The sequence below is a fragment of the Mus caroli genome, unplaced genomic scaffold (assembly GCF_978045245.1).
Source record: "Mus caroli unplaced genomic scaffold, Mus_caroli_1 scaffold_11, whole genome shotgun sequence".
NCBI lineage: Eukaryota > Metazoa > Chordata > Mammalia > Rodentia > Muridae > Mus > Mus caroli.
In genome coordinates, this window is record NW_028227266.1 from 58,969,184 (window position 1) to 58,982,462 (window position 13,279).

A 13,279-nucleotide genomic window follows, 5' to 3' on the forward strand; every position below is an offset into this window, starting at 1 on the left:
TCGTAGCAGTTTTCAGTGTTGCCTTGGAGAGGGAAAAGCCACTAAATATTTTTAAGAATACTGCTTCTTAGGGCTGGGGTGATAGCTCAGTGGGAGATGTGCTTGCCGTATAAGCCTGAAGATGAAATTCACAGCCCTGAGTAGGAAGTCTCCATCACATTCCTCCCCTCAAGCCTCAAGGATCTGTGAGGAAGAGAGTGGAGGAGATTTTAAGAGCCAGCGATGGTGAATGACTTCAGGAAAGATAGTGTTTCCTAGACATAAAGGGCAGATACACGTAATAATTCACAGTGACTGGGACATGTATAGTTCAAGCCCGCAGCATGGAGGAGGGGAAGTGCACATAGAGCTCTGCCCCTAGCCAAGGATGCGGCAAGAGGGAAGGTCAGTTTCTTTGGTGGAGTGATGCCTGGTCTATCCACCATGCTCCACAGCTTTGGTGGAGTGATGCCTGGTCTATCAACCACGCTCCACAGCTTTGGTGGAGTGATGCCTGGTCTATCCACCATGCTCCACAGCTTTGGTGGAGTGATGCCTGGTCTATCAACCACGCTCCACAGCTTTGGTGGAGTGATGCCTGGTCTATCCACCATGCTCCACAGCTTTGGTGGAGTGATGCCTGGTCTATCCACCATGCTCCACAGCTTTGGTGGAATGATGCCTGGTCTATCAACCACGCTCCACGGCTGACCCCGAGCTTGGGAGAAGTCAGCTACCACAAAGCAGACTCAGTGTTTGAGCATGGGGAGGTGGGTGGGTAAACAGATGGAAGAGGATCCCACCAGGGGAACATGGGCCAAAGTACAGTGCATGAAGCTCTCAATGAATAAAAATCAAACAGTATTTTTCAAGGAAAAGAAAAGAAAGCTGTTCAATTCCCAATATCTGGGGGGTGGGGAGAGGAGAGGAAGGAGGGAGGGATGATGGGGGGGGAGAGAGAGAGAGAGGGAGAGGGAGAGGGAGAGGGAGAGGGAGAGGGAGAGAGAGAGAGAGAGAGGGAGAGAGAGAGACTGACTCTCAAGTACTGGCACAGGACCTAACAGCAGTGCTGACCACCTATGAGACAGGTCTGGAAGCCTAGGTCACGTTCAGCCTCACAGGCCTGACAAGGCGGCTGTAGCCTCACAGGCCTGACAAGGCGGCTGTAGCCTCACAGGCCTGACAAGGCGGCTGTAGCCTCAAGGAGTGAGGAGAGGACACCACCATGATAGGGAACTCCTGTTTTATGTCTCTCTTGTAGATCACATCTGTTTGCACTTGTCTCCTATTATCAGCATATAATCTCCTCATTTTTAGCAGACTCTGTGAAGCTAATACTTCCAGGTTCAGATGGCTGTACATTTGTTAGATCTTTAGATTGGTTGTTTCCTGATGTCACAGGCTGAGTCACCCTCACCTGGTCAGGAATCATCTCTCTGTTAGGCGGTGAGCCTTGCCTGGGGGGCGGGGCACAGATTCTCACAGTCTGCAGGCTAGAAAACTGGCAGTAGAGGGAAGGGGTAGGAACTTGTGTAGAAAGAGAACGGTGTTATTCAGTATGGAACCCACAAAGGCTGCAGCGATCCAGCCAAGGAATGCCTGCCCCCTGGGAGACGGGCTCCCCTCAAATGGCCCTGTCCACCCAAAAGAGGGAGAGATGTTTCCCTCGGAGAAATGAAGATGTACTTCAGCGTGAGCTGAATCCTTATAAAGCACCATGTGCCCTTTCCAAAATCCTGTCTCACAAGTGCCCGGGGGATGCGATGAGTCACACAGAGAATTATGGAAATTCAGGCTACATTTCTAGTGACCCTGGTTAATCAGAGTTGACAAGGTGGAGTGCCTAATTCCACTGCTCAACAGGCCACCAGCAGTGATCAACACTCACCTTTTGTTAATTAAACTATTTTCCTTTCCTGAGGAGATGAGGGGCACCATGCCCAGCTGAGAAGCAGCATACGCAGTGAAGATGGTGCCAAGACACTTGACCTTGACTCTGCCCGGGTCAGATATGTCCTTTTTGTTTTTTCTTTTTTAAATCCTTGAAGTTACTCTGGATTCAATCAAAAGACTAGCTACTATGACAACAGAGGGTATATTTAACTTCTCCCTTGAAGGGATCTAAAAGAGGAATCTAGAAATGTTCTCAAGCTTTAATGAGGAGGTGGCTGGCAGAAGACATCCTAAAGAGACACTGCATCCCTCGATCTGACAGAGGATCTCAAACAAATGAGACTTTTCTCCATGAGTCTGATGGTAGGAGAAGGACAGGGCACTCATCAGAGAATGAGTCTCCAGAAAAGACACACACAGTTTGTCAGAGCACCCTGCAGGGTAGAATAGCAGCCTGGATAGTGGCAGGTCAGAGTGGAGCAGGACCACACCTTGGTTGGACTGCTTAGAGCTGAATATCCTTAGCCCTCTATTTAAACTTCACTCTCACTTGAGGACCCCAAGAGGAAGAGGGACTTGAGGGTTCTGCTGGATCTCTGCGCTCCTTTCCAATGTGGTCACATTTAATGCAAAACCCTTTCTATTTTCTACCTCTATTTTGACTCTTAGTTAGCTTCATGAGGACAGGTAGGCAGGCCTTCTTGGGATAGACTGTGACCTCCCAAGTCAGTGACTACTATGTGACTTACTTAGGGGCTTGGAGAGATGGTTTAGTCATAAAAATGCTAGCCATGGAAGCATGAGGACCTGAGTTCAGATCCCCTGGGAACCTCTAGAACCCATGTGACAAGCCAGGGTAATGTACATTCCTGTGACTCCTGCACTAAAGGGACAGAGACAGAAACAGTCATGATCACTGGCTCAGCAGTCATCGAGAGAGTCCGTCTCAAAAAGGAGGGGTGGTGAAGGAGAAGATTGAGGAAATACATCCCAAGTTGACCTCCACACACGTCATAAGTGTTCCCATCAGCACATGTCTGCGCGCGCGCACACACACACACACACACACACCATCTAGTTAGTTTCTCATGGCCTAAAGTGTAAATTATCACAGGGAATAGCAAACTTTGCATTTGCCCCAGTTGGGTGAGGTTTAACCCAGCATGCAACAAAGTTGCCAGCTTACAGCACTGTTCAGTGAATGGCTGCTTAGCTGAACACACCAGAGATGAACACAACAGAACCTCTGAGGGAACGACTGGAAGGAAGGCTGGCACTCTTGGCAAACATACTCCTTCTAGCACTTTCAGAGCTCGGAAATGGGATTCATCCTCCATCGGAAGAGCAAGAACCCAGGGATCAGAATGCTTTCTCGGTTACCAGTGTGCGTACCATCTCCTTTCTCCAGCCAAACAGGACCACCTTTCCAAAGGTCCCTCCCACCACTCCTGTACTTCTCTGGTCACTGGAAAGGTTTGTCTGAAGTCAAGGCCTTGCACTTCATTTCCAATCTGATTTTTTCTTAATTCCCAAGTGCATCGTTTTTCATCCAAGAGAAGAAGCTCATAATGTTGTCCCAGAAGGAAAGTTTTCTTCTCGTTCCAGGGCACAGGTCAAAGCCCCAAAGCATGTCAGTGTAACTAAATCCATCCGCTCACCCAGAAGAGTATTTTATTTTTTTAAATGACAAGGTCTCATGTATCCCAGGCTGACTTTGAACTCATTGTTTGGCCAAGGGTGACCTTAGACTTTTGACCTTCTTGCATTTACTTCCCTAGCGCTGGAATGAGGGCTGTGTCAAATCTGCTTTATGAGGTCCTGAGTATCAAACTCACAGCCTCAGCTACGACAGGCAAGCACTCTCCCAACTATGTCACATATGCCACATTCCCAGCCAGAATCCTCTAAGTGTGTCTCTGTCTCTCTCTCTGTCCCTGTCTCTCTCTCTCTCTCTCTCTCTCTGTTTCTGTCTGTCTGCCTCTCTCTCTCTCTCTCTGTTTCTGTCTGTCTGTCTGCCTCTCTCTCTCTCTCTCTCTCTCTCTCTCTCTCTCTCTCACACACACACACACACACACACACACACCCTAGGCCCTGTCTCGGGTCATTTATTTATGTATTTATGTACTTCCAATTCTTGAAATTATCTATCAATGTCTATAGCTGTATGGACATTTTTAAAAGAACGCTTTTTGCTAACTAGTTGACGATGCACACATTCATTCAAACATGCACAATGCAAACTAAGAGGTAAGGAACACAAACCTCTTAGTGGCTACATCAGGAACACCATTAACAAGGACCCTCTGCTGCTGCCTAGAAGGATAAAAAGTCCCACTGCAAAGCAAGTCATTGCTCTGTGTATCACGGCTACAGAGGACACTGAGAAGACTCACACCAGTTTTTCACAGGCCAACTCAAGAAAGACACATAAAGACTCCTGGGGGGGGGGCACAACATCTAGGGGAGGGGGTGGGGTGTTCAGCCAGACACTCAGTATGTAATCTAGCAAAATGAAGAGTCAACTGATCCTTAATGATGATAGATTTTTTTTTTAAAAATGAAATCAACATGCTTTGTCTGTGTGTGTACATGTGCATGTGTGTCTGTGTGTGCATGTGCATGTGTGTGTCTGAGGGTACGTGTTCATGTACAGGTTCACTCATGTGAGAGCCAGACAATACCTCAGGACTTATTTCTCAGATGCTGTTTCCAGCAGTTTTTTGGGGGAGAATCTCACACCACTGTGGCGGACTAATTGGGTTAGCTTGGTTGGCCACCCAACCCCAAGAATCTACCTCCCAGGGCTGGGGTTACATGCAAAAGACAAGCTTTTATTTGTGTTCTGTCCGGAGACCACACTCAGGTCCTGACAGATTGAGACATTCCCCAGCCTAGGAACCAGAGATTTTAAATGACCAATCACTTTGTCTTGGGAGACAGATACACTCACTTCTAACATCGCGATGTTGGTATTTGTACAACTTAATTTTAAATCGGTAGTTACTAGTCATTGTTTATTGAACCACTTTAAAAATAACACTACACTTTGTTTATTCTGTGTGTGTGTTCTTGTGCACACAAACATCTCCCCCCACTCCCACCACAGTGTGTATGTGTGCACATGTGCATACATGCATGGGCCAGGATAGGCATGTGGGGGTCAGAGGACAACCTGAGGGAGTCAGTTCTCTTTTTTGACCACATGGACCCTGGGGCTTGGACTCAGAGCGTCAGGCTTGGTGGTAAGTACCTTCACCTGCTTAACAATTTCATAGGCTCGGTACAATATTCTTATAAGATGGACAGTGTTGGTAATGAACAGCACATAGGTACACACAACTCATATATAACTTATGTGCATGTGTATGTACAAATACACATATATACATTATATACATATAAAAACGTATATATGTGTGTATGTATGTATATATATGTATGTATGTGTATATATATGTGTGTATATATATATGTGTATATATATATGTGTGTGTGTATATATATATATATATATATATATATTGCAAGTACATAAAAGAAAAGTTACCATAGAGATTCTGAGACTCCAGAGTAGAAAGCAGAGTTGCTGAAAGCACCTACAGACAGTAGCACGAATTTCTCACCAAGAGCAACAGCAGTGAGATCATACATGCTGAGGCCCCCAGCCCGGTGGCTAAACCATCTAGGCACTGGCTCCATGGTTCCCTGCAGCCTGTCAAACCTTCAGAAGTGCCCTGAATTCTAACCTGGATCGTTTTTAAACCCCTCCATCAAACAGCACTCAGGTGGTTCCCTTTCAGTTCCACTCATTCATTGTCAGTCAGACACAGGGCAGAGTGACTTCTGCGTGCAGAGCCGGGGCTCAGCTGCCCTGAAGAGCTGTTCCCTTCACTGTCAGTTACCTTCAGGCAGAAACCACCACCACCACACCAGAAAACCCACCCCTACCCTGAGGAGGTCTGCAGCAACAGAATGCATGCTATCTGTGCTTTCTGAAAGAAACTTCTAGCCCCTGGCATCTATCCCCTCAACAAATTAACTGCATGCAAGGTACAAAGGCTAAGTCCAAGATGGCCTCTTGGATAACCAAGCCACTTGCCACTCTTAAGCTGGTCCCTGTCACTCTACAGCCCACCTCCTCCAGAGGAGACAGCATCAGTCTGGTCCCTAAGGAGATGCAATAATTTCAGTGGGCCTAAGAGAAGATGCCAGGGAAAGACAGACACCTTAGTCACGGGTGTCTTGATGGCTTACTATATACAGCAAATACTAATCTAGACCTAGAAGCAGATGGTAGAACAGATCGTTTAACTTCATCTTCTAAGGCGCCAGAAGCTTGGGTTCCCCATCTCTGATAGTATTCCCCCAATCAAAAAACCTAGCATTTAAGTCTAGGGCAGTGTGGATCATGACCCCTTTGGGGGTCAAACGTCTGTTTCACAGGGGTCATGTGTCAGATAGCCTGCATATCAGGCATTTACATAATGGTTAAAAACAGTAGCAAAATTATAGTTATGAAGGAGCAAGGAAATAATTTTATGGCTGGGGGTCACCACAATGTGAGGAACTGTATTAAAGGGTCGCAGCATTAGGAAAGTTCAAAACCACTGCTCTTGGGCCTGCCTGAGCTCCCCTGTAAAAGACACAGCTGTTGACTGAACTTCCTGGTCTTAGCCATTAGCCAGCAAGACACAGGGCAACTGATGAATCACAACCCTCTATGTCAGGGTTGTGTAGTCTTCACCTGTGAAGGTGAACTTGCTCCTTGCTGGGGGAGACTTGGCTCTCTGGGAAGATTTCCTATTCTCCCCAGAGGTTCCCACACTGCCTGCTCCTTCTCAGCATGCCGGGAGAAGTTCTAGGTCTCACTGCTGCTTTAACCCACTGCACCTGGAAAATCCATAGCCTTACTGACTCCATCCAAGCCCAGTGATGACCACCTTCTTCACCTGTCCACATAGGGAGGGGCTGGGGTGTGGTTCAGTGGTCCAATACCTGCAGCTGGCTTTGACCTTTCCATACCTGGAATTAAGGCTGAGAGGCAGAGATTATATTGCTCTCTGATTCATGGGAGCCGATAGAGAATTAAGTGGCTCTCCAAGCCAAGGACACTTATCCCTACACCCTAGTTAAGCACCCCTTGCAAAGCCACCTTTGTGGGTACTAACTATCCCATGCTGTCTTCCAAGTCTTATCTTTAGTTAAACCAGACAGCTTACTTGCTTTAAAGTAAAGCAAACAACAGCAGGGTCTCTGTGGATCTTTAGTGAGCAACCTGAACTGGTCTTGGACTCACAATCCTACCTCACTCTCCCAGGTACTGGGATTACAGGCATACAGAGTAGCTGAAGCTGCTTTCTGACTTTCACTCTGCATAAAATGTTTCATTCGCAGGCATTAAGGTCAAGCTAGGCCCACACTGTGTTGCTATATTTTGATCTGTTAACAGATACATTCTGATTAAAGGTTTCTAATTATTCATAGTACGAGTGGGGATGGGGAGATAGACTCCAACCACCTGGCAGGGTCCTGAGTCCCCAGCATAATCCTGCCTGCTTTTCCCTGTCCCCGTCCCTGTCCCTGTCCCTAGCCCTTTCTTTGGCCTCCCAAGCTCCTTTTTGTCTTTGCTGGCCATTTTTATAGGCAAGCTTAGCCACACCTACTCAGTAGAGTCTTCCCCAACCCAGGGCCCCCACTCTACACTCCCAGGATTCCCCCTGCTTTGACACCTATTCTAGCACCATATGTAATGGCAGACAAGAACCTGCAAGCAGGCCTCTCCCTGCATCTCATTAGAGCCAGTGTTTCTCAACCTGTGAGTCAAGACCTTCTTGGCAAATCTCTATCTCCAAAAATATTTGCATCACAATTCATAACTGTAGCAAATTTACAGTTATAAAGTAGCAAAATAAATAACTTTATGGTTAGGGGTCATGGCAACATGAGGAACTGTATTAAAGGGTCACAGCATTAGAAAGGCTGAGAGCCACTGTTTTAGAACATGATGCTGTAGAGGGAGGAGCCATGACCAGAAATGAGACAGGGTTCTGATTTATATAAGCCTGCAAAACATTTGTCTCTAACCCAGCCTCCTCAGAGTCATCACCATACATCTCAGAACTGAGACACGTTGAAGGAATCTTAGAACCACCCGGGGATCCATCAAAGCTAAAGACATGCCGAACGTAAGTTTAAGGATGGAGTTAACAAACTGGTGTTTGCAGACTGTGCCAGATTATGCCCCCTTCTCCCAGATAACAGCCAGAAGAGAAAAAGTGCAAGCCTATTTTTTTAATCTTTGGAGAGGATCTAAGCGCTGACCTACATTCTCTTGTTAGTTTGGGTAATATTTTCCATAATACTGTCCTGTGGCATTTTCCTTAGACTAGGAAGATCTGCATAATTTAGGGCTGCATTTCATCTCTTCATGTTGGGGATCAGGGAGGGCATGGAGCCGTCTAGATGACATCATTGGCTAGGATATGGAAACTGCTCTCCTTAGAAAAGGCTTTTTGCAGAGTCAGTCCATGGCTGAAGTCTAGGAACTTAGGCTTCAGGGTAGTTCTCTTCGCCCTCTAATGGTAACCATGACCACCAGGACTTGAGTGTTTCTATAAACCACCTAGTTTACACAGGGCATCTGCTTTCCTTTGGAGTCTGGAATTTTGTAATGAGACAGAGAATGGGCACATGAAAAAGCCTTGGCATAGAGAAATGAATCTCTAGCAGAAAATTCATGTGTCTCTCAATAATTCACAAAGAGAGGACCTATGATGAGATTCCAACGGAGAGGACTCTTGGGACCCAGTGCTTGGCTGTCTTTGGACTTGGTCCCCTGTGCCTTTCTCTTCTCCAGGTTTTCCTTGTATATTTCACAGCATAATAAGCTAAGAGTATGAGTATATACTAAATCTTGGGAAACCTCCCAAGAGATCATTATACCCAAGACCAGCCTTGGAGGATACCTAATAAAAACGGAAGCTTTTAAGTTCTAATGGAGTATGATGCAAGTCTCAAGAAGTCCATAGCTTATAAAAAGAAGATAGGCATAAAAACAGCAGAACCCATGGGAGATGGACAGTGACATGTATTGTATAAAAGATGGCAACAGAAAACATGGAATGAAACCTCTACAGCACAGGACATTTGATTCTGTCCTGTTTTGGAGACTGTGGTGGTCTGACTATGCTCAGCTTAGGGAGTGGCACTATTAGGAGGTGTGGCCTTGTTGGAGGAAGTGTGTCACTGTGAGGGTGTGCTTTGAGACCCTCCTCCTAGATGCCTAGAAGAGTCTTTCTCTAGTTGCCTTCAGATCAAGATGTAAAACTCTTGGCTTCTCCAGCACCATGCCTTCCTGTGAGCCACCATGCTTCCCACCACGACGCTTGCTGCCGTGATCATAATGTCCTCTGACACTGTAAGAGTTGCCTTGGTCATGGTGTCTCTTCACAGCAATGAAACCCAGACTATGACAGAGATTTAACTATTTCCCACTTTTAATGTTGAGAGCACTGGGTATGTTGGTGTGTGCCTGCAATCTCAGAAGAGTTCAAGGGCATCCTCTGCTACATAGTGAGCTCATGGTTGTCCTATACAACATACATCAAAAACAAAACAAAAAAACCTGAGACAACTTTTTCTCTGCACTTCTGTCTCCTTGATGTGTCTCCTTAATGCCTTCTCTGGCTCCCAGGGAAGCTATGGCTTCTACCTGCTGTTGGCAGCACAGAGTGTGTGCTTTAAAGATGCAAGTCAAGAGGCCAAGGCACCAAGATATGACCTTCTGTACAATTCCTAGCTCATTTTGTTTGTTTCGTTTTTGTCTGTTTTGGTTTGGTTTTTGGAGACATGGCCTTTCTGTGTTGTCCTCACTATGTAAACCAGGCAGGTCTCCAGCCCATGGAGCTCAGCCTGCCTCTGCCTTCCCAGTACTGAGATTAAAGACATAGATTACCACACCCAGACCTAGATCCCTATTTTACAGACAGTAATTAGATAATAAATCGATGTGCGTGGGGCTGGAAAGATGCTCACATGTCAAGACCGCTTGCTGTTCTTCCAGAGGATCCAAGTTCAAATTCTAGTACCTACTTCAGATGGTTCACAAATGCCTGTAATTTCAGCTGCAGTACACACACACACACACACAAACACACACAGAGCTCTCTCTCTCTCTCTCTCACACACACACACACGAATGCAAATCAGATGAAAGAAGATTAAGTACATAATGGTTCCACATTTATTCCCAGTATCCTCTGTCTTTTCCTTTTTCTTTATGACTTACTTTGATCTCAGAATTTCAAGCCGTACTTGTCAGTGGCAGAATGTGTGTGACTTTACCAAAGAATTGATTCCACTTTAATAGAACAGCAATGGCTATTCAAAACAAGAGGCACATCTGATCCTGTAGGCGAATAACTCCTAACTTTTTCAATTCACAAAACATTTTTAGGCAACACCTCATTTGATCCTCATAACAACACTATAAGGTAGATTTGACTTTTTTCTTTTTTCATTTCAGAGGACCAAATGTAGAGCCTCGTGCATGCTAGCCAAATGCTCTACCACAGAGCTTCATCCTCAGCCCAGTAGACAACGAGACTTTCATCTCTCACGGTACGGAACTCATTGCAATTTGGCTGGCTGGCTAGCTCTGGCTCTAGAAAAATGAGTGCTTTATAGAAACGAATAATCCCTACAATCTCACCGTGGAGGAACAGGCTAAAAGGCAGGGCAGGCGTTTGGAGGAATTATTAAGATCACAAATTAAGTCACTTCTATGGACTCCATAGCAGGAAATAGATTTTTAATGAGGAAATTGAAGCTAATATGTACCAGCTGTCCTGTTACCCACCAACGAGTATTAAGGCAGATTAAATTATTAATGAAAACTGTAGCAGCTTAGAAACTTAACCTCTTCCCAGTCCCTCCTCCTTTCCACTCTCCCCAGCCCTCCATTGCTGTTAGAAGCAGAGCACCTGGTCCTATACTGTTCATAACAACCACTGGTTTTACTATCCGGGGAGCTGTGGTGTCTGCCTAAGTTGTTGAACCTTGCTTTGCAAGTGTGAAACGAAGAAGGGAACAAATTCATTGAGTTAAGCGGAAGATCAGAGGAGGCAGGAAAAGTAGCGTGTGCAAGGCCTGGCTGGAGGCGAGTTAGTGATGAAAGCAGAGATTGCTGAGAAGCCGGCAGAGGGAAGGACCAATAACTACTTTTTGAACTAATCTCCAAAGTGGGTATTCAGACAATCTACACGATGACTGCTATTCAAATTCTTAAAACTCTGAAATACCCCCACCCAAGTGAGAAAGTGGTTGCTGTCCAGAGCCCTCCACACACATCTCCCATCCCAGCTGCCCTGGTCCTCTCCTAAGATGGGAGTCTTCGTGACCTCTCCATTTTCTCCTCTGTAGTGCATCACCTGAGGTGTTGGCTCTATGGAGTAGCAAGGAGCTTCCAGGAAGATTGCTAGGTGGCTCCTCCCCAAACACCTACTTCCTTGGCAGCCAAACTGCACTTGACTCATGAACAAAGAATGAATATTGGTGGGGCGAGGAGACGGTTCATTTGGTAAAGTGCTTGCCACATGGGTGTGGTGCTGTGATCCCAGCACGGGGGAGACAGAAACAGGAGGATCCTTGGAGCTTGCTGGACAGCTAGAATAACTAAGTCCGTGAGCTCAATGAGACCTTGCCTCAAAAAATAAGGAGGGGCTGGAGACGGGGATCAGCAGTTAAGAGTACGCACTGCTCTTTCAGAAGACTCTGGTTCAACTCCCAGCACCCACCTCAGACAACTCACAACCGCCTGAAACTCCAGGTCCAAGGGATCCAATATCCATTTCTGGCCTCCATATGCTCCTGAATCCTGCATGATATATATACACTCACAGAGGCCCACACACATATGCAGAAATAAAAATAAATAAATATTTAACCAAACAAGAAAAATAAATTACACATAAGGTAGAGAGTGAGTGAGGAAGACATCTGACATTGGGCAGGGCCCTATACATGCCTGTGTGTGCACACACAAATAGGTACACACATACAGAAACAATGCAATTACTTTTGCCACTGAGACTTTAGAAGTTGTTATTCTGAAATCACTGCCACACAATTGTTGATGTGACTCCATCAGTTATGCTTTCTTTTCTTTCGTTCTTTCTTTTTTCTTTTCTTTTTTTCTTTTCTTTTTTTTTTTTTTTTTTGAGACAGGGTTTCACTGTATAGCTCTGGCTGTCCTGGAACTCACTTTGTAGACCAGGCTGGCCTCAAACTCAGAAATCTGCCTGCCTCTGCCTCCCGAGTGCTGGGATTAAAGGCGTGAGCCACCACGCCCGGCACGAATTCTTTCTTTTTAAAGCATTAGCTTTACACATACACACACACATGTGCACATATGGGTGAATACATGGAAGAAGAGAGGGAAAAGAGATAAAAGGTCTGCTGACATGATCCCCCTCAGTCTTCTAGGTAGTGGGTATCAACTGACCAGGAATTAAGAAAATCAGCATTCAGGTGACAGCAGATGCTGGCGAGGATGTGGAGAAAGAGGAACACTCCTCCATTGTTGGTGGGATTGCAAGCTTGTACAACCACTCTGGAAATCAGTCTGGCGGTTCCTCAGAAAATTGGACATAGTACTACCGGAGGATCCAGCAATACCTCTCCTGGGCATATATCCAGAAGATGTCCCAACCGGTAAAAAGGACACATGCTCCACTATGTTCATAGCAGCCCTATTTATAATAGCCAGAAGCTGGAAAGAACCCAGATGTCCCTCAACAGAGGAATGGATACAGAAATTATGGTACATTTACACAATGGAGTACTACTCAGCTATTAAAAAGAATGAATTTATGAAATTCCTAGCCAAATGGATGGACCTGGAGGGCATCATCTTGAGTGAAATAACACAATCACAAAAGAACTCACACAACATGTATTCACTGATAAGTGGATATTAGCCCAAAACTTAGGATACCCAAGATATAAGATACAATTTGATAAACGCATGAAACTCAAGAAGAATGAAGACCAAAGTGTGAACACTGTGCACCTTCTTAGAATTGGGAACAAAACACCCAGGGAAGGAGTTACAGAGACAAAGTTCGTAGCTGTGATGAAAGGATGGACCATTTAGAGACTGCTGTATCCAGGGATCCGTCCCATAATCAGCTTCTAAACGCTGACACCATTGCATACACTAGCAAGATTTTGCTGAAAGGACCCAAATATAGCTGTCTCTTGTGAGACGATGCCGGGGCCTAGCAAACACAGGAGTGGATGTTCACAGTCAGCTATTGGATGTATCACAGGGCTCCCAATGGAGAAGCTAGAGAAAGTACCCAAGGAGCTAAAGGGATCTGCAACCCTATTGTTGGAACAACATGATGTA

General features: G+C 45.7%; 1 protein-coding gene across 1 annotated transcript in view; it reads right to left on the bottom strand.

Annotated features, from left to right (window-relative positions):
* The window catches only part of Thsd4 (thrombospondin type 1 domain containing 4), a 552,037-nt gene that overhangs the window by 410,472 nt on the left and 128,286 nt on the right, over positions 1–13,279 (bottom strand). The gene's annotated exons all lie outside the window — the stretch shown is intronic.